This window comes from Semicossyphus pulcher, unplaced genomic scaffold, assembly GCF_022749685.1.
Source record: "Semicossyphus pulcher isolate SPU_LCO1_2020_fin unplaced genomic scaffold, fSemPul1.0.p SCAF_4, whole genome shotgun sequence".
NCBI classification, from domain to species: domain Eukaryota; kingdom Metazoa; phylum Chordata; class Actinopteri; order Labriformes; family Labridae; genus Semicossyphus; species Semicossyphus pulcher.
In genome coordinates this window covers 13,466,036-13,493,878 of record NW_027211715.1, presented here as the reverse complement: position 1 = coordinate 13,493,878, position 27,843 = coordinate 13,466,036, and the positions used below count along the sequence as shown (strand labels likewise).

At 42.3% G+C, this 27,843-nt stretch overlaps 1 long non-coding RNA gene across 2 annotated transcripts in view; it reads right to left on the bottom strand.

Annotated features, from left to right (window-relative positions):
- The window catches only part of LOC138607508 (uncharacterized), a 42,860-nt gene extending 15,843 nt beyond the window's left edge, over positions 1-27,017 (bottom strand). Inside the window, exons 1-2 of one of the 2 annotated variants that reach the window (XR_011309390.1) lie at positions 26,954-27,017; positions 11,630-11,772 (exon numbers count right to left, since the gene is read on the bottom strand). This is a non-coding gene — a long non-coding RNA (uncharacterized lncRNA). Of the gene's footprint in view, positions 1-11,629; positions 11,773-21,820; positions 22,092-26,953 lie in introns of those variants that run through there. The other variant, XR_011309389.1, reaches the window with a different exon arrangement.
- Between the last annotated feature and the right edge of the window lie 826 nt (positions 27,018-27,843).

Below are 27,843 nucleotides of genomic sequence, written 5' to 3'. Positions count from 1 at the left end.
AGAGGAAGCAAAAGACTGCGTAGCTCAAATTTGATGTCATACAGAGCGGAAACTATGATTCAGTTAATAGATTAAGCTGTCAACAAAAAAAACTGTTTTGATAATCAGGTCGTTGTTGAAGTAAATCTTACAGTGATAGTGATAGTGTTGCATGTGCGACGTCCACGGTTGTAACTCTTGATTTTCCTCGCAGACGGTCGCTTTCCTTTTTAGACTGTTTGCCTTCATCTGAGTGTTGAATTAGTTTCTTTTTCTTTGTATTCTTTTTAAAGATTATTTTTCTGGCTTTTTGCCTTTATTATATAGGACAGATGAAGTGAGACAGGAAATGTAGGGAGTAGTGAGTGGGGGATGACATGCACCAAAGGGATCGGCAGATCAAGGGTCGAACGTGCGATCAGTGCAAGGAGGACTGCAGCCTCTGTATATGGGGCGCCTGCTCTACCAACTCAGCTAAAACAGCGCCCCGGATTTTCACTTATTTTTGAAGTTGTGTCCTTCTATCCCATTTTTTCAGCCCATCCAGTCGAGGCAGATGGCTGTTCAACATGAGTCTGCCTTTCCTTTTCCTTGCCAATGTGCCGAATGTTGCTAAGTGCTACTCATGGTGATTCATGTTGGGCCTCTCTCTCTCTAACATAAAGAGTACGGTCTAGACCTGCTTTTTCTGTAAAGTGTCTCGAGATAACTTTGGTCATGATTTGGTGCCATACAGATAAAATTTGATATGATTTGATAAACCATCGATCTTTTCTTTGTTTGTTCAGCCATAGTAGATTACTGTTTATTCGCAACGCTTGCAGAGACCGGAAAAGCAGCTGCTTAGCTCCGCCTACCCTCTCTGGCAGACCAATCACTGCTGGGTGACGGAAAATGTGTCACTAACTGGTCGCTGCTTGTGATATTTTCCTCGAATGTCGCCACAGACACCCAGTGTATGATAATACTATATACTGCAAACGCAAAGGCTTTCATCAGTGGGCCACAGGCTCAATCATCATTGTGTTACCTCATTCAGCGATAGACTTATTTACATGAAAATCTTCGAGATTATATCTTTAATGGTCTGCCTGCCCTTGTCTGAAAAAAGTAGTAAGAAGTAAAGTTTTTGAGTTATTATAGACAAATTTGATATATAATTAGCCGTTTAATCATTTTAAATGATGGTTAGTCACAGCTCTTAAATCGAGCAAATGATGTTAGCATGCTCAGTTCTGTTAAACGAGGGAATCTAGCTCACTGAAATGAGTGTAATGAAGTCGCAAACATCACATATAAAAGGCAACGCTATGTCTCCATATGGGTTCATAGACTTCACATTCCTCTGGAAGCTGCAGTCACTGAGCGTTTACCACCAACTGAGCATTACAAAGACAGCAGAAACGTGTTAGCGGTAAAACATTTGTGGAAAAGAGAAATATATAAAAGGGAGGAAACGTGCAGCTTCACACATGTTTCTAATCACATGACACACAGCCCACATTTTCACACTCACACAGGCACAGTATCACTGCTCCTTCTGCACCGAACGACCTGCTTTCATAAACAGTACTTTGTTTGTTTCCCCTCTGGTAAACTCTGACCAACCGTTCCCATGGCAACCTTACCTACTCGTTCCCTGTGTGAATGTGTGTGTGTGAGAGAATAAGAGGAAGAGGGAGAGGAAAGAGAGAATGTATGTGGGGTGGTCTGGAGGTTTAAAGGACTTCCTGATCTTTGTAAAAAAAAAAATAAAAAAAAATGCATGTGTGCTTATGAGCGTGTGCGTGTGTGTGTGACGGGTTGAGGATATATGAATCAAGGCCTACAGGTGCACACCTCAATCCTCAATGAACTTTGGATGATACTGTGACGTCCAGGATTAGCTACACCTGGTCATCTGACTTCACTCTCAGCAGTGTGGAGTCAAACTGGCCTCCTCTGATAAGGAGAGAACCAGCCGTGTGATGCCGGGGTGTCGGGCAGGCCGGGGCAGGCCAGGGCGCGGCTCTCATCAGGGGGCTAATGCCCTTCAGGGGTGGCTGAGGTAGCGAGGGTACTGCCCTTTGTCCCTGGTGGGGGGATTACACTGGTCAACCATCACAGACAATGTTGCCCCCTCCTGAGATGGGAGGACCAACCTGCTCTCTACCAATGATAGGGGCAGTCAACTGATCACTAACTTAATTAAGGACAGAAGTAGGAGAGGAGGGAGAGGGTGAAGAAGAAGACGGAGAAAGCGGCAAGGGTGGGGATAAAGAGGAGAAAGTGAGAGGAGAAGAAAGAGGTGCACAGGAGGACGGGGACACGCTAAAATAAGAAGAGGCATGGAGTTAAAAAGACAGCAAAGGGAAAGCAGCGGAGGGGTGAGGAGAAGGCTTCTCTAGCACAGGATTAGAGGAGGGAAGATGAAAGGATCAGGTCTAACAGAGGACACAGGAAGACGGGCCAGGAGAGATGGCCAGAGGAGGGAAGCCGGCGACTTAAACCGCCGAGCAGGGGAGTCGAGAAGAAGGGGAAGAAAGAGGAGAGGGGGAAAGCGCTCACAGGTGCACAGTGTGAAAAAACTCCCTCTGTGTTGCCTATTTATGCCACAGCACACGCACCTATTCACATCCAAAGACGGCTGCGGCAGATAATTGTATTAGAGAGGACTTTAATAGAGGATATTTAGGGGACAGTTAGCGTTAGCCCAGGTAGCACAGCTCAGGCCCGCCGCAGACTGATATGGCTCTGCAATACTTAACAACAGGGATTTGGCAGCACTGTTGATTGAACATGCCAAATCCCATTTGTCGGAGGTGCTGTGCGCGTTTGTATCGACACTCTGTAACCTTGTGGCTCCGCAAAAGGAGACCTCAAAGTGTGTGTGTGTGTGTGTGTGTTTTCCTGGCGGGCATGCGGGCAGGTTTGTGGGTGGCATGTTTCAGCTGGATATAGGTGCAAAGTCCCCTCAATCTGTGCTCCTCTCCATCCCTTCATCCTTCCATCTTTACATCACCGTCCGCCTCAATTCCCTCTCTTCGCAAAAAAAGGGTGACAAGACGGAGATAGAGAGGCTTTCTCAACTCTCTTTTTCTTGCTTCCCTCCTCCCCCTCCCTCCCTACGTTCCCTCCATCCCCTATGGTGGAGCTGCCAGACAGGAGTGCTCAGCAGCTCTCCGAACGTTATTGATCCTGAGAGCAAGCCGGCCAGGGAGTTGGTGTCTCTCCCTCTCTCTCCCTCTCTCTCTATCTGGCCTCCCTCCATCACACCCTCATCCCCCAACACGGCCCACAACTTTTTCCTCCCTCTCTGCCTCCCTTCCTCCCTCCCTTCCCGCCTCTACTTCATTTATCAAGGTTAAAGAACTCTTATAAAAAAGGGAAGAGGGGGTCGCCGGGATGTTATCTGACTTCATGAAAGAAATCCCCTCAGGCCACTCCACTAGAGGAGGATGCTCTCTGCCAGGCTCAACTCTACACGCACACACACACAGACACACACACAAATCATGCAGTGGCACCAAGCAGCGGCCCACTCATAGCCAGTCAGAAATAGAAAGCAACATGTCCTGTTTGGTACACAGCAACAAGACAATCAGGAATAGAAATGAAGAGGATGGATGAATGGACGAGAGGAGAGGGAATTAGAAAATTAGTCACCGAGTGTTACCTAACAAAGTCAAACATGCGCTTTCATTTATGATTCATTAAAGCCTTTAACAGGAGAACAATGTCGTGTCAGAAGCACTGCAGCCTTTTTCAAAAAGGTAATTGGTCGAGCAGGTAGCTACAGCCACAGCTGCTTAAAACACAACCAGATATTTTTCACAACCTGGAAGCACACAAGTTTTACAGCTGAAACAATTAGTCAATTAAGAAAATAAAACTAGAATTAATTGACGGTTTAGGTTTTTAATACCAGAGAGCTTCTTAAATGTGAATATTTGTTGGTTTCCTTTGTCCTGTAGGATAATAAAATGACTTAACCAAGGACATGAATCATCATCTCTGTGACTAACTCATGAACTTCAGGCCTGCTATTCAAGGACTGTTTGTGACTACATCTAATAGGATGACTTTTCGTGCGGGGGAAGAAAACCATGACTTTCTAAGTGTTACAAACGTCCTAACTTCTGTTTGACTCACCCCGTCCAAATGTCCAATGCTATGCCCATCAAGTTTCTCCATGTTGCCAGGCATAAGCTAACACACAATGCTAACAGTTTTGGCACCGGCTTACAGAGGCTCAGTCCTCGACACAGCAGCAAATTAAGGTAAAGGCCAAAAACATGGTCTTTAAAAAAAAAAAACTGTGGCAGATTAAGCACTCATAACTCTAATAAAGTTCTAAAATAATGGGGCCTTGATTTAAGAGCAGGCCTTTCATTTGTGGTCAGATTTTCCCAACTGAAATAAACAAGTAACTGTCAGTGGCAGATTTTTTCTGCTGTAGCGAGCCAGCTAGCTAGCTTAGCAGGCTAACATAGCACCATGATATGCGTTTTGACCTTTTGGAAAATTAATAATACAAAATAGTATTTACTAAATTTAGTGTATAAGACGCACTTTTAATAAATGTTTTTCATCTAAAAAGTGGGCTGCGTCCTATATACCAGTGTGACCAATATACCAGCATAAAATGCAGAGAGAGGTCTGTCTGGTATTTTACCCAGACGATGGCGCTATCTGATTGTTAAGTGGTGATGTCACATCTCCGCATTAAACTGTTTCTGGGTCCAAGCCGCTACAATGTCTCCTTTTTACAATATACCGCAGTGCTGTTTTGTGTTTTCCTCACTGTCAACAAACTTGATTGTTGCTAACGCCATTGCAGCCGCCACCCTCTACGTTACCATAAGCTGCCAGCTACTGCTAGCTACAGCACCGGGAGCTAACGGGATTACAAAGTCGACATGGCAAAAACAGAAATTTGTGTGTTTTGAATGTGTTTTAAATGAAAATAAATTGAAATAGTGTTGAAATAACTTTTATACACGTTTAATATATAGCTACTAACTTAACTCCATAACACTTTTGCCTCATTTCGTACTCCATGTGGAGGAATCCAGAGCTTGATTATGCTGGTTGAATCTAGTTAGCCTACCGGTGCTAAGTTGCTAATGATTGGATAATTACCGCAGACGCCTATTTATCCCTATTTTCTAAGATTTTACAGACCAAATGAACAGTTCAAATCAAGAAAATATACTAAGTTGTGGTCCCAGTTGTTCTTATTTATTTATTTATTTATAACTGAACTAAAACTCTTTAGTGAATTAACCAAATACAAAAACAGATCTTTATAAAGGCACCTTATTAGACAGTGGTATCAACATATTCACTACAAAACTATACATACGTAGACATATACATCCGGATAGTACGTTTGCACAAAGCCACCAGAGCTGTACATTTTAATCTCCAGACTCCATCCATAGAGGCCATATACTTTCTGCATCTCCAGCTTTTAAGAGACTGTAGCAGCTATTGTCCCTGTGTGTAAAAGGACTGGAAATGGCTGTACATGTGGAGTACATCCTGTCTTCCATTGTTACTGCTTTCACTCTCCCCCATAAAGGCCTGCCTGCACTCCAGGCTACAACAGCCAGGCAAACACACACTAGCAGCACATTACAGAGCCATACCTTCCCCTCCCTTTGTGCTCAGTAATTGCCACAATGCATCTTCTCGTCCAGCTAATTAAGTGAGTCTTTCCCATTGTCTCCCAATACTATCAGCCCTTCACGCAGCCAAAGAGAGAGAGAGAGAGTCAGAGGGAGGACTATTAAAGCAAGAGATGGGAAGAGCAAAGGGGTGGAAGAAATACAAAGGCAGGAGTCCAAATAGAGAGAGGATGAATGACAAAGGTGTGAGTTTTTGTCCTAGTAAATGTTTGATAGCTGAAAAAGGTTCTAGTTGTCTTTAGCCAGGATGTAAACATCACATAATTGCTTTTTATAAAAGTTATCGTATGCCGATGTAGGCCTTAAAATAACCACACATGGATTGTTACATTGATTGTAGTCTTGGCTGATGACCACGACCAGATTTGTAAAGAGGATGTAATTAGAGGGAGTGAATAAACTGCTACGTTACACTAGGGAGTCTTCCAATGTCTTAAAGTCCTCCATTCAAAAGTGTCTTTTGGTTGCTGTTGTATTCTTATATTTCTTTGGTGTGCAGAATGACGTATGTGCAGAGTTTGATGCTAGAGGGATGTTTTCAATTTGAAGGAAGGAAACTTAAAATGAGCAGATGTAATTTTTTTGAGAAACCTCCTTAGACACAAATTATAATTATATTATAACATACAGTAAATAATAATGATAATGTAAAGTGTTATAAATCTATTTTATACAACAGTTAGTTCCGACCAAGTAATCTGATGCCGATATAGAGAACAACATCACTGGGACTTTTCACTCTGTGTATCACTCCGCCTCAGCCAGGCGTTCTGAATACTGTTAATTAACATTACAGCAGACCGTGTATGCTGACATTAATCGAGCTGGTGCCTCTGAATCACTCGGCAGACTCTTAGTTCACTGGTTGATGATAAATTAAAATGAATAAATGTACATGATAAAAACAGCTGATCTGCGGTAACATATAGACCCAGAGTGCAGGAGAATGTTTGGGTTGCCTGGCAACAAAAGTCCAGTTTTAGTAAAGTTGTGGAACTAGTTGAGTTGGTGGAGCAAAAAAATGATCTGTTGTTGATTGTTACTGTTTATTACTATTTGCAGCTTGTGTAACTGTTGTATAAAAGCAATATCACACTTGTGGTCGTGACTGAATATCATCACGGATATAATATAACAAAGCAGAACGTTTTATTCAAACAATCCTCAAGATAATCTTTAAGCTTGTCTAATGTTCACTTAAATTCATGTAGTCTTTCTTATTATAAAAAGGGTCTTTATCTACACAAACCAGACTACATGGAGCAATATAAAACCGAATAAGACTTATTTTAACCCTGCAGGAAGGAACCCTGAAACAGGTTCAGGAGTGCGTCTGTGTTTTTGAACTAAAATTACCCTTGAATGTCAAAAGAAATCACAAAGGAAAGATGAATAACTTTCCCTTTTATGTTTAATATCCTGGATATTACACCATGCGTTACGCTGCCTTGCAACAGTTTGGCTATAGCAGCTTCAGACTGTCCTGACCTCACCGCAGCTGTTCATCAGAGTGGAGGTACTTGACAGAAATCATAATGAAGAAATAGAGAGAAGTGCAAACTTTCTGTGCGGCTAAGCGAGTAGTTAGAGCGACAGAATTATTGGAGGACACAGACGAACAGACTCGTCTACATTCCACTTCTCTTTAGAGTTGCTAGGCGAGCCTCCATCCCGCTCCCACCCCCCCAAAAACACACACACAGACAGACACACTCAGCCCATGCTCAAGTCCACTTGCTGACCTCCCAGGCCAGACACTCTCCTCCCAACACCCCCAAACTCTCCCCCCTTAACAAAATCCCCTCCAAACCCTCAACCCCTCCTTGAACCTCTACCTCCCCCCACCCCCCCCCCACCGCCTCACTTTGCCTTCCCACACTCAAGTTCCTGTCAAGGCCTTGACAGACAGACAGACCGACAAGTAGGGTGACATCATGATGCAGAGAGAGCGAGGGAGACAGAGGAAAAGGGGGCTGCCTGCCTGTCTGCCCCCAGCACCCACACAATGCAGCAGGGCATCTGGCACTGGGGTGGTGGGTGGTGGGGAGCAGGGTGGGGGTCTCTCAGGACAAAGCGTTTACATCCCCCCCCCTCCCTGGAATATGATTATAGTTTGTAAAAGACGTAAACGTGTGAGGAGAAGAAAGGGGCTGAGATGAGGAGGTGGGAGGGTGGATGGAGGACACGGTTATGGGTGTTTACAGTTCAGACACCAACAGATATATTAGTCCAAGCATGTGAAAAGGATTCTGGGAAATCATGAGTGTCTTAACGGAACAACTGGACCAGAATCCAGTGCAAAATTTTCATCCAAATTTCAATTTTCTCTGCTATTTTTTGTAGATTTTGTCCCCCCACAATAAACTGAAAATGATGTGTGTAGTGTTAAATGTAGAAGGTGCAGTGAAATGTGTGTGTGTGTGTGTGTGTGTGTGTGTGTTTGTGCATGTTACTTGCAGCTAGTTAATTTGCAGCATCCAAGTCGAAACAATGGTGCCAACGAGACAGAAATCAGTGTCATAATACTCTTTCTCTCTCTCTCTGCAGCGGCCCCCACCTCTGCCTCCGTCTGAGAGTCCGTCTCCTCGCTGTGTGCATACAAGTGTGTGTCTGTCTGTGTGCATACATAAAATAAATGAGCTGTGCGTATGCATTGTGCGAGTCCACAGGCCCCGGTGTATATATTAGAAATGTGACTTGACCCTGGCAGGCTGAAGCAGGGTTTGTGCGTCGCACTGGGCGTGGGAAAAAGGGGAGACCTCTTTTCACAGCTGCTCCGGCCGTTGCATTGAACCAATGGAGGCCCCCCAACAACCCCCTACCTCCCCCAACCTGCCTCCGCCGCTAATGCCCCTGCCTCCCTCCCTTCCTCCCTCCTTACCCCTTTCCCATTCACTCTGCAGCCTGCTGCCTTTCAGCGGCCCCCCCCTGTCCCTCCCTCCTTGCGCTCTGTCCGTCACCCTGCTTGCACCCCACCCTCGCAGCCACCACCAACCTTTAATACAGCCACCTCGCCTTTCAGACGGGGTGCATTGAGATGCCGGAGGCCTCTGGGCTTTAAGGAGGTTAAGAAAAACAACACAGCTAACTGGCTAATGAAATCAAGCCACTTATACCAACGCAAAGAAGCTGACAAAGCTAATTTGCTTTTGTACATCTGTAACAGAACATCTGAACTATTTTCTTCTATTTCAAGTTCAACAATCTTTTTGTTCTTCAAAGCCAATTTTGTCTTTCTAATTCTTCTCGTCTCTCTTTGCCTCTCAGAGCCCCTCTGCAGAAAGACTTTAATTTATGTTAACATACGCCACCACTCTACTCTCAGTGCCTACCCTCCACACGCACATTTTCTCCCCCTGCCTCCATCCACTGTATTCATTTGAAGAGATTTATTTCCTATCAAGTGGCATAATGCAGAGGGTATAATTCAAATCAACTTTTAAGAACAGCCGAGCAGCACAGTTTATGTATACAAATCTAGAAAGCGTTGTGAAAAAAGCATCCCAGCAAACAGCGGGGGTATTAAAAGCAGATTGCCAACTTTAAGAAGCCACGGGTGGGCGGTGGGTGTTTGGTTTTGCCATTAAAGATAACCTATTACTGATAAACCTCGCAGTCACTCTGTTTAAACACATAACGCAGGCTTCATTTCCTTCAGATACTCTTAGTAATCTGACAGTATAACCATGCAAAGGCATGGCTCACACACCCACACGCAATTTTAGCGAAACTTTAAAAGGTCACATAATGTGCAGAATAACTCTGACAGATTCTCAGGAGCTGTCCTATCGCTGCCGTCGAGCTACCCCGCTGATACGCCAGGCGTGTGGAGGAAATGTTGAGAAGCGGCGAGGGGGCAGCGACGGAGGAGGGGCGGGAGGGGGGGGAGGGGGAGGGAGGGAGGTTGTAGCCGAGAACCTGAAAGGACTCCATCTCCCTTGGCCAACATGCCATGACGGTGTGGAGCAGAAAGTCTGAATTGGTTTCTCTGGGGTGGCGGAGCTGGAGAGGTGATGGCAAGATGAGCCCGAATGGGGAAGGGAAGGAGTGGTGGAGGTGGGGGTGGGGGTGGTGGGGGAGATAGGGTACACTGAGGTATGTGTGCTGTTTGTGTGTTTGAGAGAGAGTAGGAGAGAATAAGAGAGAGAGAGATAGAAGGCCGGATCTGAGGTACTGTAAATGAGCGGATTACTGCTTCCCTCTCTTCAAGTCTTTCCATAAACATGAGAGTGCTCGGCTGTGGAAGCAACACGGCTATGTGTGAAATCACACATCCTCCGGCCCGCACTTCCCATACGCACAATTGTAACACATGCACACATTGTAACGCGGGTCCTGTAAGGGTAAAACAAGGCCTGAATGCAGACCCATGCGTGCCGGATCTTAATTGCCGTTATGAATAAAAAGAAGATGTGAAGAGTGTCACTTCTGGATTGATGCGTCTCTGCATCAAATTTAGCCCGTAGCTATGCCTCCACTTCTAAAGCCCACGTCCAACCGGAGCTTGTTTGCATCGATTTATCTAGTTTGTGGATATGATATTGACTAAGTAGACCGGCAGCCCTTATCGAGTTGAAGCCAAGCGAAGGAGGTTTAAGAGGTGGTCGAACGCTATGGAGGAGTATAGCCACAGGCTGTGAAATCTCCTCTGATCTTCCCTTGTCTGATTCTCAAACGCAACTCCTTCTCTGGGGGGGCACGCTCATATAGAACTAGGCCAATGTCACAGAACGCTCATCGAACCCTGGAGGGAAATAGAAGATTCTCTTCTTCTGTTTTCTCCCCGATGACGGACCTCAATCTCTCCTCCCCTTTTCCAACGCTCCCTCCATCACTCCGTCTACTTTGTTCTCGGCGAGAGGTTCGACATGCACGAGCTGAGCGCCGTTCTCAGGCTTGTTGGCCCACTGTGGCAGCTGTTAGGATAGCAGAGGTAATCTTTAGTCACGTCACTCAACGGTGAGAGGGATGCTGAGAGGAGAGTGAGGGGATCACCTAGTTTGAGTTTCAGCCTTCCATCATTCTCAACGTAACACGCTGTTACAAAAGGTTTTGCCAACTTCTGAGCCAAATAACTGTGACATCTAGAGCAGAAAGGCTCTGCGGATACTAATTTATAAAAAGATCAGCTGTATTCTGATACCAAAACATCACTTATCTTATTAAAAAAATGAGGCACAATGATCTGGACTAAAAATGAATAGTGCCATGTCACAGCAGGGAAAGGATGAAGCCAAAAATGAAAACGTGTTGGGAAGTAAATTTGCTTTTATTAAAAATCTTAATCTGTCTTAGACTACAAGTAAAATTCAAAGCTGTCTTAAGATGCATTTTGAAACTTTCCCAAACTACAAACAATCCAGAAAAAGACACCTTAAAAAAAGATGTCTCTCTGTGTGCGAGTGTCTGGATGAGGGTTCAAGGCCTGGACAGAGAGCAGAGGACAGAAAAGTAAGTCTTTATGGGGGACTTCAGAGGGAGGGAGGGTATTAGAGGAGTGAGGGACTTAGCCACCCTGCCAGTCTTTCCACATGAGCACACCTTACACACATGCACGCACACACACACACCAGGCCAAGGTCCCCCCCATGTATCCGTAAAAGGATAAAAAGCACGGACAAAGGAATTAAAATATAGATTACACAAGTGGGCACCCTGCGTCTTATCTGCTGAAACCGAAGAATCGAACAAATTGGATCAGATGTTATGAAGCGCGGGGCGAGAGGCCAAAGAGAGGGCGAGGAATCGGACAATCAGAGGTCTACTTTTCTGCTTTTTTTGTGAAGAGATAAATTATGATTCATCAGCATATTTATAACGCAGGCTCCTGATAACGCCATGCAACTTTTAAGGCCTCAAAACAAACCAGTTCAAGTGCAATCATTTAAAAGTAGCGCACAGAAAGTTCAAGTTCAAGTGTGGCATACTTGTTAAAGTCTGATGGATGGCTCACATGCAGGACGATTATTCTGAAGTCTCACCTGCAACTTTGGAGTGCTGACCCACTCTGTGACCTTTGATCCTCCGAGCTGGAGTTGGCGTGTCTCTGCTGACCTCTTGTCCCGAAGGCTCACGCTCAGGCCTGCAGATGGGATACGCACTTCTGTGTGCACTCCTCAGACTCCTGCAAAATCACAGAGAATAGTTGAGAGAAAGGTCGGCTCCTGCAGCAGGTCGTGGCTTTAGTGTGTCTGTTTCACCTTTTTTTATCACTTACACACTGTTCTTTTGCAACTACAACGAGCACTTGAATTCCCCGATCACAGAAAGCCTTTAAGGTTTGTTACATTGATTTTAAAACCTTTAAATAAGTATTATTAATAATAAAATGATACCTAACATTGTGAAAATAAGATTTTAAATAGTGTAAGTTACAGATAAAATAAACTAAAATATTAAATCTTAAAATAAAACATATGAAATTCAAGTTTTAGTTTTGTTTGTCAAACCCAAAAGGCCACTGCTTCGTATGATTCAGGCTTCTATTGGTGCAACACTATTAGGCCTGTTGAATAAACTACATGACAAAAATAAGATTAAAGAAAGAAAACATATGAATCTACTGCAATAAATGAAGAATTTCATGCACACATTAAACATGATCAAAAGTAAGTTTCACTTCAATGTGTCCGAATAGAATAATGAAGCTTTTTGTAATATTGGGGGGAAATTAAGCTCGTCATATTGTCAGACTTGTGTGGGGGAAGTTTCTTGTATTTCTAATTTCAACTTTCAATGGTGAGCGCATGACAATACCACTATCTACAATACACACACACACACACACGGATGCAGACATACACACACTCACACACACACACACACTCCACAAGCGATTACACAAAATACTCAAAGATTACATCCGCTGAAACCTGATGTCCTTTGCGGGTTTAAAGCCTGCATGTCAGCCTTTCAATTCTTTTTTTTTCTCTGTCTCTTGCATGGGTCAGAGGCTGTTGCTAGGCTACCAAACCCAGAATTCATAAGTTCAGAGAAAAGGTTTACGTGGGCCGTTTCAATTCAAGGTAAAAAATGATAATAGAAAATTGATAACGCTCGAATACGGATTCGGATGATATGGAATAAAAATCGAGCATGAGGCGTAAATTGTTTCCGATCTGAATCAAGGTGTAATAATAGCTATAATATATAATGACAAAAATATATTACAGTGAAGTTTTTATAGCTTTAAATAAAAATGTAAAGGGAATTTTTAAAGGTATAGTAGTCATCTAGAGACAGGTGCTTTAAAAGGATGCTCACAGAGAAATACTCTCCTACAAAATCACAAAATGAATAAACCTTTGCAAAACACTTTCCAGGAAGTACTCTGAATAAGATATTCACTCATTTTTTGCATTAAAAAAAAGGAATTACAGAAGCTGTTTCTGCAAACAATAGCAGAAACACTCCTCAACCTTGAGCAGTGTTGCAGTCGAGTAACAAACTGCGCAGCCTAATGTTACACTCCTAAAGGTTCTATCCTATTAAAGAGAGGAGGCTGTCATTATTATTGCACTCTTTAGAGACTTATAATAAGGCACAACGGATGCAGTAGCATCATGCACATGCAAAGAAGCACATGTACAGATGTTCAGAATGTGCACTCTCACACACAGCTGTGCAATGTCGTGGCCGAGTGTGACACAAACAAGATAACATCTATAGGATGGTCTCTTGGAAATGCAGCAGGGCTGTGAACCTAAAACAATGGCTCTGCTGTGTGCAGGACAGAGTATAGGATGCCTGCTTTGTTCCCAACGCTCCACCACAACTATAACATGAAAGTACTCAATGTTATCAATACGTGGCAGAGACAGAGGGAGAGGTGGAGGAAGAGGGAGAGATGGGAGGACATACTGACATATCCACGCTTCAGCAGGAAAGGCTGCAGACATGACAGGTCGGTTAGAAATTCACGGCATGCGTGCATAAACACGTCTCCTTCTGCTCCTCTCTTATCTTCTCACCTCATCCCTTTTATGTAATTTCCAACCACTAGTCTCTCTAATCGTGCTACATTTTCTCTTAATTATATTGTTGCAGCACAGTGAATAAATCTGGGCTGCTAAACAATTACATTTCACATATAAAACAAATCAATCACCGTGCAAGACAATGGGAAGTGTACTGCAGCCTTATGGCAGGTGTTGGTAGGCTAGACGTAGGCTAGACTGGGCTCCATCTGGTGTAGAGGGCCTCCTCCTGATGGTGGAGAGGGCCCAGACAGACACATATTAATGTGGGAAAAGCGACGTCTAGCCTGCCTCTCAGTCACTCGCCAGACTGCATTTCAATCTCAAAGGGGCTCTCCCCATATCCTCCATTTATTACCCCTCAGCCATGCATTAATTTCTACTGCAACTGGGCAGAGGCTGGGAGGGTGCTGCTGCTGTGCTGCCGTGGCGTTTGGTGTGGTCCTAGCACACAACGCCATTGTCAAATCAAATGGAAGCGTTCTGTATTATTAATGCTTTAGTTGCAAATTAGCCTGGAAAGGGCAGCAGGGACGGGCATGTGCAAAATATTGTGCAAATTCTGCACAAAAAGCCTTAAAATGATGTCAATTTTTTACCAGATTAGATATTCTAACTAAAACAATACACGCTTTAATTGTGTCGATCAAAATCTCAACAGGACATTACCTTCACTGGTTCATGTCACATTAAAATTGAAACATCTATCCTCACGATTTGTAGCACCCTCTATTAAAATACAGGATGTATAACTGCAGAGCTCACACTGCTTGTCTGAAATTATCATTAATATCCTCATAATTACAATGGCACACAATAGAGCTTTATACCCCGCTGTTTCACGTCAACACTGACATATATTCACACCCACTGCAAGACAGTGCACTATAGCAGCATGTTGCCACAGAAGCAAAGAGAAAGCAGAGATATTTCCTCTCTAAATCCACGCTAGCTCCCTCTGCACCTGCCCTGTCTGTGACGCAGTAAGCAGGGGCCTACCAGCACTATCACCAGGCTCTGTGCTGCTACACACTCTCCACCGTGCAGAGCAGAGCAGAGCCACCACACACACACACACAGCAGCCACAGCTGTAAGCAGCTAACAGAGGACTGGCTTGTTTAAAATTCAACAGGCTCCACTTCGGAAGTACGACCCATCACTCAGGCGGTCCTGGGCCCAGACAGGAGCTCCTCTCTGAGTCAGATGGAAGAGAAGGAAGAGACGATGGTGCGGAGGTTTACAAAAACAGGCCTGAAAACCGGCTGTGGACGGCCCAGATGACCCTGTTCTCCACAAATAATGGAGATCACTGTTTGGCCTGCTATTGTGCATCAACAAATCCCCAGTCAGTTAGGAATATCTGTCATTACAGAAACTACTGTTTACTGTCAGCAATGCTGTTTTCATCCACTGAACTATAAGAGAAACTACACCTTCAAAAAGCTGCTTTTCAGCTCAGTAAAAAGTTACAAAGGCCTACATGTTTTTTCCTGAGCAGTGAGGTTGTTTTGTTCTGTCGTCCTTGTGCATGAAGCCTGAAGCTGTTGTTAATAACTGCGTCAATCAAGCTAAATCCAGGGATATGAGATGATCCCTTTGACAAGCACCTCCTATACTGAATCGCAGTATCATCTTCTCCTGCACTTCATAGCCTGTGACACATTACTGTGAGGACATACGGCACATTCTCCTGATCTTTGCAGAACAGACGCTGTGCAGTACCACATACACCGGGTCCTGAGATTGTACCTGATACTGGGAATAGTTCTCATTGCATACAGAATTAGAGCACTTTGCCACTGTGGCACATTAAAGCTTCAACCATCAATTTTTAAGGTGCAAATTAAACGACATGCATTGGCAGAGGCACAAAAAATAGTCCTCTGTAGGTACATTAGCTTTAATTGTTCAAGCTCTTTTCCATATCAGCACATAGAAAGGCCAGCAGCAAGGAGATATGGGGGCTACTGGTGGAGCACGTGACTCCCACGAGCCGTCCAATCAGGTGCTTTTCCAGCTACAACCCGTGTTCATCTCTCCTCCTGGTTATCAGCATCCAAAACTAACACAACCAACAGAAAGACATCAAAACGTGCTAATTAAAAGCTACTATCTTGCGGCTATCTTGTTCCATTAAGAGAAACAGCAGAAGCAGCACTGCCGAGTCGCCCTCCTCCTCCTCCTCCTCCTCATCATCACCATCACTCTATGAATGGAGCCTGTCTCCGGTTGCTAACTACTGTCACTCCGCGCATTCCCCGTGAAGAAATAAGCACCATGAATCCGTTTTTTAGGGCGGGATTGTCCTCTGAACCGGCATAACGTCCCCAGCAGCAGGAGGCGTTTCTCGGTGCGATGCACGGTCGCTGCCGCGGGCTCCCGGTCCTCCGTGCAGGCTGCATCCATCCATCCCTCCGCTCCGGCAGCAGCACCTCCATCGGGTCCCGGTTCCGGCTCGCTCCGCCGCGACGACTGTAGGATTAGTTTATACATTCGGTTCTCTAGCTTTATGATATTACATAAACTCATACAGCTAGATAACCAAAGAGAAAAACTAACCCACGTCTCTTAAAGGGGCCGCCGCCGCTGCCGCTGCCGCCGCCGGAGCTGCTTGTGTTGTGGTCACATGGAGCCATTGCATTCCGCCTGCATACGCACGCCTCTCGCTCTCTCTCTCCCTCTCTCCCTCTCTCTCTCCCTCTTCCTTTGCTCTCCCTGTCCCTCTTTCTCTCTGTCTTTTATCTCAAATATGCACACATAAGTACGCGCATTTATAATGCAGATCACTCTATTTTGTGTTCCTTTTACGCGTAAACGTCTTTACCCTGTCCTTACAAAAACCACGTCCTCACACTGCCTTAAAATAGCTCAGAACTGCATGGCCAATGATGCAGAGGGGTTGCTAAAATAAAAATGTGCACACCATAACCTCCATCACCATGCCACCGTCCAAACAACATCAACAATAGATCACAAAGTACATTATTTCAGACTGAAATTAGCCATTTTTAGCAGTTACATATGCTTTTGGAGTCACGCCATCATTTCTGTTCTTTGAAACCAGTGATAAACTAACTTCCCTCGACTACAAGCCTGACGAGCATCTGCAGGGTGAAGTCATCCAGCTGCAGGAGCATGATGACACATCCACCTGTCATCCGTGGACAGGCGTAACAGGAAAACTATAGGCACCATGCCGCCTGAATAGCACACACATACCTTTTAAAAAGACCATAGTTTGAGTTCATGTAGCGCTAACAAGTAAGAGTCTGAGGTAAGAGACAACGCTACTTCCACTGTCTCCCCAGAAGATCACACCACAGGCCCTCACAAACAAGCAGCTTATTGTTGTTTTAAATGCCAGCTCACATCGATCCGATTTCAGACCATAGACCATAGTTTCCGTTTTGAGTGAATTAATCCATGAATTGTTTGAAAGCATGACAAACTACCACAGGCCCATACAGCGTACAGTAGAAGAGGCTTCCAGCTAAATGTCAACAACATGATCTAGTGGAACAAGTCCAGCCTCACTGTGTCACTGCGCGCTTTGGATTAGTTGGTGACATGCTGACAAGCTGAAGCAGGAAAAGTAGCATTTATGATCCTTTGTAATCAGCCAAACGTTGTTATTATGCAGCATAAATATTTATAATGCAAGGCAGCTCGTATGCTAAACGTTTACATCTAAATTATACTCCACAAATATATGCATAATGGAGATAAACTATATGACAAACGCCAGAGTAAAACACAATGATGTGCAGTAGATTTCCTTCTCAAATTGTTCTCTTAATGTTGCTGAAACGCTATGTTATATAATATAGCCTTCTAATTATGACACGTCCCTAAATTGAGCACAAACACAGAGAATACTCACATATTCAGTCTATTTCAAACAGCAGTTTCCACAATGTCTGACGTCCTTTCTTTTTAAATTAAAACTACATGAATAAAATCCATCAGGCTTTGATGCGGCTGAGATATTCTCTAGGCTCAACCCGAGATGGGAGCCTCTCTGCCGGCTCCCTCCAGCCGTGATGCTCCCTGTCTTCCACCACGTGGGATGCCGGCACATTGCGAAGACAAAGCCCCTTTTTACGCACAGCATTATACCACCGGTGTATGCACGTGTATCCATAGAGGAATAGTCGAGGAATAAACGTCCATTTCGGGCTGTCAAAAACCATACAACAGAACCCGAGGAAGGGGAATGAGAGTGAGGAGAAAGCGCCTCGGCTCTCTGAGTGTCAGATGTGGGGCGCGGGAGGCGGAGGGCCGCCCGGGGGCCTCGGGGTCAGACGCGCGGTGTCCACAGAATTAGGCATGCTCATTGGCACACACATGGGTGAGCAGCAGAGATATGGGATGGACATGACGGGCATGCAGGGAAAACACAAGGTAGAGGCTGACCGGCCCGAGGAGGTTCACAAAAACAAGAATCATGATGCAGGCTTTTTAATGCTACCAATATTATCCACCTTGTGAAACAGCCACCACTAGCGTAAATTATTGTTGGATCTGAATATCCCAATGATCCTTCCAAAATCCGCTGAGGGTCCTCAAAGAATATAAGGAATATATTCGTTTATAATCCAGTAAGAAAACATCCATTTGGAGAATTAACATGCGCCATGTTTCACAATAACCAACAAACAACTTCGGTACATACAGCTGAGTTAAATAATAGAATTATAACCACATTAGCATTGTCCGAAATAAAGGTGCAATAGTCACCAGGCTGGACAGGCCTTGCTCAATGCATCACACATCTGGCCATGTTTAAGAATTTGATGAAAATGAAGCATCCGTCTTTCTGCCACACGCTGTCTGCGTAAATAAAACGTGTAAACACACAATAAAAAAGTGTTTCTCCTTAAATAAACTCAGAGAAAGTAGAGGGTCACGAGTACTGACCAAGGTAACAGCCTGCAGGTTACAGGAGACTGCATCACAGTGGCATAGGGTTAGGGATAATAGCGTAATATACACTTGTTATTATGAAGCTAAATCATCCTATTTTTTTGTGAAGGAAAACGAAACGTTTTGTTTAATAATTGTTTATGGTTATGTATTTTCCTCACTGGATAAAATGAGTCCACAAAACAAAATGTTGATCTTTTAATTAGCAATTTCAGGGAGATCATTTTCTGATCAGTTATGTAAGGAATGGCTAAAGCATAACTGCACGCCTATTACAATTTGGACTAAATCACAGCCTTTGTTGCCACATTATTTGAGGCTCATGGTGTGTTAACGTATCACCTTCTTTAGCTGTAGCCTATATGATGAATAGAGAGCCCTCTGCAATTCACACATCAAACATCGTATTCAACATTATTAGCTTAATTGAAATCATAGATTGCAGAAAGGTTCATTTTTCAAATAAAAAATAACGAGCCTGTGTGTGTGTGTGTGTGTGTGTGTGTGTGTGTGTGTGTGTGTGTGTGTGTGTGTGTGTGCGTGCGTGAGAGAGAGAGAGAGAGAGAGAGAGAGAGAGAGAGAGAGAGAACTACAATATTTTTGCATTGTAATGAGCTCTGTCTGTCCTCTGTAGTCCTGCACATCAAGGTGATGTTTCCTATTCCAAAGAAAGGTTCCAGGACAGGGCAATAGGAAAATTAATGTACATAATACTGGGCTTTCCAATCAGTAGACCGTTGGCTTTTTCAATGGCAGATATGAGATGTATTATTTATAAAACAAGGCCATTCTAAAGAAAACATAGATACAAAGGTTTCATGCCATCCGCAATGACATAACACAGTAAAAACAATAGTTTCATCTTTTAAAGGACAGAAGTGTTTCAGTGTGTGTTTGTGTGTGCGCGTGTAACAGAGAGAGGGAGAGGAAGAGAGAGAGTGTGTGAGTACTGTACATTAATGCTGATTGACTCCCAGCTCTTCCTTTCATCAGACTCACGTGAAGTCGTATGAACACGCCCCCTGACTGCGTCACGTCCTGTCTGACATTACAGTACAGTAGGTGTGCAGTGACAACGAGCCGAGCACCTTTCAATGACACATTTCTTTAGTTGTTTTCTATTCTTTTGTATTCTATCGCGGTTTCTGTATTTTCGTGTTCACGGTTCTGCTCCTGCTCTTTGCTCCTCTCTTTCCTATAGAACATAAATAAATTGCAACTTTTAGGTCACCTATCATACTGCTTTGTTTGAATAGTTTGCTTGCACGCCGGATACACGGTGTGTGATTCAACTGAGAAAAAAATACAGGATCCATTCCTTCTATTTTGTTTTGTCAAAAAAACTGCAAAACACAATCTAATAGAAAATATATGCAAAATCGGTATCTAAAGATCTGCATGATAAAAAATGTATAAATAAAGTGCGTTTAAATGTATTAAATCATTTGTATTAAGGGAGACAGACAGTGAAGTTCAGCACCTCCAGTGTGAGGTACAGTCTCTGTCCTTGGTGCTGAAACTAATGAAAATTATCCTCAGCGCTGTTTGGAAATCAGAGCGTGAAAAGAAAAACACTGAAATAGTTGTGGTTTGTTGGGGAGAAAATGTCTTGTATATGCTCATATTTTTAAATTTAAACTGAGGAGCCGTATAGATGTGGGGAAATAATTTCCATATTGGATGAAGGAGTAACAAACTCACAGCATTAACTTTAACAGTTCGCTGCATTAACAGGTTTCCTCATTTACATTTTTTTATTGATATAAAATTATGAAATGAATCAAGCTGTGAATGATGATCTAAATCTGCAAACAGACTTTACGAACTAAATCAGTTTTATTATTTATCGTTATTTTATTTTTGCTCTAACTTTCTTATGACAGAAATATAAACACGAACCGGCTCCACCTGCTCTTAAATTAAAACACTAGACTTACATCAGCTGAATTTAACATGGGGTAATATTAAATATTAAACTAACGTAAGTTTTTAACTATATAGCGACACTGTGAACGCAAGTTAATCTGAGTTAAATATCATAATCGGGCTTAGTCGCTTTGGAAATAATGCAGCGCCAGTTTGTGGGTTTGATTTTACGCATGAGAAATTATGTATTTAAGGTGAAGTGTATAAAGCAGAAAGGCTAGTAGTCTAGTGCTAATAATTAAATTTGTAAGGATAGGCCTGCACCTGTTGCACTGTGTAATATTGAAAGAAAGAAAGAAGGAAAGAAAGAGAGACAGAGAGAAAAGAAAGAAACAAAAAGGGAGAAAGAGGAAAGAAAGAAACTGTATCTTTAAATTCTATTAAGATGTTTAATCACTGTTAGATTTGTTAAGCTAATCAATTCAATTTTAACCATTATAATGACAACACACTCTCACACGCTATATTAAAATATTATTATTATATATAATACTAATTATCAGTTATTTAAATCTGTCATACTATTAATTTGGGTTCTGTAAAAAAAAAAAAAAATAGTAAAAGAAATCTCTCGTCCATGAAAATATAAACCATGCAAGTAAATCCAATTAAATTCAGATGTGATATCTGTCTAAACAGGTTTAGCAAAATAAACTCTTAAAGCCCTGCAGTGAAAAATGACTTTGCATGTTTCCAAGTCTGAGGTGGCTCTCTGTTGTAGTCAGCTGCAGAGGCCTAATTAATTAATTTCACACTGTTGCTCCGGAGGAAAATTTTCCCATAAACAACTGACAAAAAAAAGAAAGAAAAGAAAAAGAAAAAGAAAAAACGCTCAAAGAAAGAAAAAAAAAAGTCAACATCAAGTTCAACAACGTGCTGGTGCTCATTAGCATCACAATGCTGTCTGGGAGCACACAAGTCTTCTTAACAAGAGGCTCTGGCGTCAAGTCCCTCCACCTCCCAGCCGAGGGGACATTTTCCCAGGCTCTGCTAACAATCACACAACTGTTTGCTTTCTAAACGCCAGCTCAGGGGCCACTCAGCCCGCCTCGGCCCGCCTCGGCCCGCCTCACACTGCTCAATGGAGGCTCCCGCTAATGTGAGATGAGCAGCCTGCTGCCCCTCAGCACTTCAGGGCTCACTTTATTTGGAAGTTTAATTTCCTGTTTTACTCAAACAACAAACTTTTCACATTGTATTCATTTAATATTATTTTTGCTTATTATATTATATGATTTATTGTTTAACTTGTATTCCTGCTCATTTATTTGATACTATTATAAGGCAAAAGTCGAGCTTAAAATAGCCAAAAATCCACAAATAAAACACACAAAAATCATACTTACAAGGTATAAACTTCGAATAAATCCCGCATCTCCGGTCCAAGTCCATTCAGTATTTTTACGCACGTTTCCAGCATCATCTCTCAAGTGTGACCAAACTATGAGAGCCAGAAGTCCAAAGAGAACCCCAAACGGTGCAAGCCTTCTAACAGAGGGTAAACCGAGACAATGAGCAGATCCTAGAAGTATTTTTGGAATACTGGCTTTACTTTTGCCTCAGAGATAAACCAAGGCCGAGCTGACACCGCTGCCAGCATCCGCTCCCGCATCCCAGCATCTCCTCCCCAGCTTTGGATGACAGTGTGCGCGGAGCTGCTGCGTCGCCGGTCCCCTCCCCTCTCTCTCTCTCTCTTTCCCTCGCTCCCCCTCCCTCTCTCCCTCTCTTTTAACACACACATGCACTCGTTCACACACCGGCTGCTCTGGAAGACGTGTACAGAAACCCAAACACACTCGCACCGCTTTTTCGTTGACCATTGTGAACTGGTGTCCATTGTTCTGTTTTGAATGACGCGTCTCCCTCTTTGGCTGCACCCAGAATCTTATTTTGGCAGCGTTTGATAGACGACCTAGTAGTGATCTCCAAACCTGCCACTTGCTTTACTGAGTCACCTGTACACCGGCGTGCAGGAAGAGCGACCCAACCGAGCCATTAACCAGCAGAATCGACCGCAGGTTGAAATGTTGTAGTTTCCAAACGTTTCCTGACAGTCTGCAGGAAAATGCGTAAAACGGGATAACGATTTGTGAGAGATAGAGAGGACTAAAGAGCAGCACGCAGCAGCGGAGTGTGTGATGCTGCTGCCGCAGATGCTTCCCCGGAGCTCCTGCAGGTCACGCTGCGTTACGTGATGCGACGTCTCCTTCCTCTCTGTGCGTAAAGGAGCGCACGGGTGGACACACATGTGCCAAAGTGTCAACCACAAACAGAAAGAAAAAAAAACAACCACTGAATTAAGTCTATAAACGCGAAAACTGCATGCATACAGTGGAGAGTCAACGCTGCGTGCAATAACACTTTGATTTGAAATGGGCGCAACTGTAACGTGCTGACGTCAGGCGCCGGGATAGGTTATCACAAATATATTATCCAATACGCATGTGTGTGGGATCCACGCTACAGGCTCATTCGTGGGGTCTCAACACTATTTTACTAACACAGCTGTATTTTTAGATCTTTATTTTATAGCGTTAAGTTATTTTTAGAGAATAAATAAAACATCTGCTAAAATTAAATTCTGAATTTCAGAATAGAATTTTAACTGTATGTGTGTAAGCGTGTGTGTGTGTGTGTGTGTGTGTGTGTGTGTGTGTGACTGTTTGTGTGTATGCGTGTGTGAGTGAGTGTATATGCCAATTTAGCAAAAATCGTAACTGAGTAAGAAGTGGACCATGATCAAATATATTTCAGGAACAATAATCTTTATCACTTGCAAACCAAAAGTTGCAAATGATGATGGTTAAAATGAAGCCTCACAGAGCAACCATTGAATTTAACAGTTTACATTATATCTCTGGGTTTTTCCCCCCAACTTGAAAGAATTAGAAATGTCATTGGGGCTTAAGAAAACATTATGAACATATTATTACAACAATATTAGGGCTGCAGTGTGTGCGGTTAACGCATGGAATTATAGAGCAAGGTTATTATTTCATCTTCACGGAATTTATGACGACATTAAAAGTGAAGGTCATCTCAACCTACGAAAATAATAACCACAGAAAAGAAACTATTATTATGAAATTCAATTATATGATTGTATGATATATTATATATGGACCTATATTAGTATTATTTTAGTTTTCTCTACAAGCATACGTGTGTTGTTAAGGAGAGATTTAAATGACTAACAATCTGTAAGTTGTAGCCTATATTGTGATAGACAAGAGAGTCCTATTGCGTCCATATAAAGACCTTCATTTTTTACAGCTTCATAAATGACTAGTAGCCTTATTTGGGCATGGAAGCGAGCACGCTCTGAGAGGTTAGACTGTAATGGGCCAAGTCAAACATATCTTAAATATTACACACGTATATAATGGGGAAAAAAATAACTCCTATCCTCTAAATATGAAATCCTTTAAAAAGAAAAGTAGCCATAATATTAATAATTATCACACATCTCACTGAGTATCGCTGCCATCAGTGTTAATGGAGCTAAACAGCGACACCTATTGGGTGAGCAGCAGCACTGGGGCTCAGGCCTGTGGACAGTCTGACTGGCCTAAATCCAAAATACACTGCAAATGGCCACAAAACGTCTTTTAATCTCATAACAACAACATAATAGAAATACAGCCTCTAATTAGATGCAGAATAAAATCTTAAAACGCTACAACTTTTCGAAGGTGCTCGTGCATCTGGTGGAGGAAGTGGCAGGCCTTTTCCAGATTATCTTCATTTATCCAAATTCAAAGAAATAACTGGGAAAAAAAGACTATTCTAAATCAATACACACTGGTTTGGTAATGAGGTGTATAAAGATGAATATTTGATCGTTATAAGTGATCCTACGTCATAGGAGAGCGCCGCATCATAACCCGGTACATGACGGTGCAGGACAGCGGGAATCACTGTAGGATAGTTCAACTTTGCTGGGAAAAAAACGTGATTCTCTTTGAAATAATGATTGACGGATAGAACTGAAAGGATGGCAGTATACAACACTTAAATATTAAAATCCGTAGTAATTATAATTCTATTGAAACAAGAGGCTATGTCAATATCAGTCTCTCTCTCAGAGCTGTAAAATCACATTTAGAATGATTCATAATGTTATTGACGGTTTTGGCTTTGTAAATAAAACGGAGGAATTGTTGTTTTTTTATTTGCTTGTGTTTTTATGGCTCCAGCAGGTGAACATGCATAAAAAGTAATGACACAGGAACACAGGAGCAGATGCTGAATGGATTCCTCCAAGGCTAATATAATTCAGTGGCGATTCATAAAGATTTTGTGCTTAATTTAAAGTTTAAAAGATAAGTAATGTTGAGATTGTTAGAATAATATCGCCAATAAATCCTTTAGTTTAATCCTGATATTAATGGAAATTGCGCACTATATGTTTTAATAACGTTAGTTTATTTAAGCTATTTAAAAATACTTCTACATACCTGGAAGTGAATTAATAAAAATCACCGCCTACCTAAATAAAACGTGTTTATTGGGGGAAGTATTGCTGATTCATTCAATAGAAAAAATAACGTATATGCAGTAAGAGACTTGCCATATAGGCTGCTTTTATAGACTTTAGCAGACATTACAAATAATATTTTAGAATTGCATTGATCTAAATAAATACATTGGACATACGAATTAAAAATAATTATATATACAGTATGTTGCTTTTTAATGGAGGTGAAGTGTAAATGCACGGTGCCAAGCAAAGCTAATTCGGCGCATTGGACATCCAGTGCAGGTTTCTGAATTACGCTTAATTTTTATTCTGTTGCAAATCCAAAGAAAGACTGGTTCACTCCATTTTTAAGATTTCAAACGTTACTTTATTTATTTATTTTGTAAATGAATGCATTTTCTTTTTATCTCCGTGCTGGTAAAGGACTCAAGTTTGGCGTGTTATTGCCCATTAAAGATCAATTTCAACATTATTCCAAAAAGATTCCTCCGTTTGTGAATCCCTAAAGGAACTGTTTCCTCAGCTGAATTGTTGAGGGAGTAGTTTTTATGAAAAGAGTAGGTCCTTCCGTTCAAAAACTTTTTCTCTCCCTCATGACGCATCTTTTCACATCTATTTAAAGAAGTCAGCTACTAACACCACACACCACCACTCAGGTAGACACATTTAAATCACATCTTCCAAATATAAATCGCTTCCTTCCCCTGTAATTCCTCCGGTTCTGACAGATTTGGATGGCTGTTATGTCACCGTGCATGACCACGCTGAGCCGATTGATAATAACTGACCGATTCAAGTGGCCACTTCTGGGAATTGTAATGTTCGCTCTTCAAAGGGGCCTGACCTGACACAGGGACACGGAGGTGTCAGAGGTCACACATGAGGACTAACAGGGAGCAAATATTTGTGCTTCAGCATGTCATGCTCGCAGATCAGCACCTAATCGTGATTAATAGTAAGAAGTTATTGATTTCTAATGATCAATAATCCTTGTACCTTCATATTTTAAATATCTCAAATAAAATAAAACATCAGGAAACTTCCTCAGATGTGTATTATTCAGATACATTATTATCTTACAGCATGCATCTACATATGTTAATGAGATCCTTGTCTGAGCTGTATTTTAATGTGTTTGTCTGCACTCTCAGTAAAGACAAAGGATTTGATGACCAAGTGATTTCAACTGCAAATCTAGAAAATCTATTTTAAATCTATTTGCTGTAATTTTGACTTCTGCAGCAACATTATACACCTTTTTATATGCATATTTTATAAGTCCTTTTGGCCACATTTAGGAGCATAATTGGAGCATTTTTCATGAAGAATATAAATGCATTGCTTTAAAAATATAGTCCATCAAAACTGGCAACAAATAGTGCAACAAACGCACTGTTTTCACGTTGTGTAATACCTCCATTTAGTCATTTTCCTTTTGCAACACAAAAAAGTTTTGCATAAGAGTCCAAACAGGTGAGTAAGGAGGAATGTGACTGTCGGTTTGCCAGTTACAGTGTAAGCAGCACTTACAGTCTCCTGCATTATGCTGACACACAGCACAGCAGTTAAAGTGTACTGTGCTGTAGATACACTCAGCAGAAATGATCAATTTGACTAATGCAAATGCTTTCAGTTGTATATCACCTCGCTGTATCAATAAGGCATCAGATTAACCTGCAGTAAAACCAGACACCTCCAGGCAGCAAAGATGCTGCATTTATCTCTCACACATTTAGGCCTACAGGTGCAAACAAGAGAAAGACTGAAGGTATCCATCATCACTCTCACATCAACGAGCCACAGATAACTCAAGAGACAGATAAGTGTGGACTAAATACTAGTCATGCCTGTAGATTAATTCCAGTAGTAGAAGAAGAGAGGAAAAATAAAGAGTTTTCAAATGTACAAATATGACACCTTAAAGAAGGAGCATAAATATGCATCAGGCTGTAAAACTTTAAAACACGTAGGCTCATTTTTAAAAAACGCATCAACTTACATTGCAGCAGCTCCTCGTGGTGCTCGCAGTGATGGAGAGATGTTGTTTCCCTCCCCGCCATGCGCAAACAGACTGGTGCTCTAACTGCTTTGCTGGTTTAATTGGGAACAGGCTGAAGTTTATGCTAATGAGCGCTGACATCAGTCTGAACAGGCTGCACTCCATAAAGGAGAGGAGCAAAGGGCCAAAGTCGCGCCTCTTTTCCCAGGAAAGTCCGCCGGTCAAGTTCAAGCGCAGCGCATTCACAACACGTTAATGCACACGGTGAATGCACAGAAGGGGGGGAGGCCTGCGTGTACATGAAGCTGGATAACTGAATGCGGTAAATAGATGATCAATCATTAGTTTAAAAATTCCCAATAAGAGAAGTTCACAAAGAGGTTTCCTTAAAAAGAGATGAAAACGCAAAAATTATCAGTGAGACTTTTTTTTGAGATGCAAAAAATTAGAAATATTGAGAATAAACAGGTTTAAATTGTTTTTATATATCTTTGTTTTATAACTTGTTAATATTAATTATTTTCAGTGGGCTTTTACTTCTATTAAAAGAGTGGTTTTATAAATCCAGAATTGGAAAATAGCTTTTTAGAAATAGACACTTTAATGTGTGCTGGATTGAAAAAAATAGTCCAGGTAAAAGCCATTATTCCTTTTATTTTCTATAACACCATAAAGGAGGAGGGGAGGTCAGAAATAAAGGAAAAAGGGGGGCTGAAAGTCAGAAAGATGTCTTATAAAAATGTTGCTAGTAAATGGATGTTTGTGCCACCATATTTTCAGTGAACACAAAGAAGACAACAGTGTACAATTCTGCAAGTGTCAATTTACACTCTGCCTCTGTGCCTGTGTGTGCATGTACATCAGCCATCTGTGCATGCAGAGGCCGATGG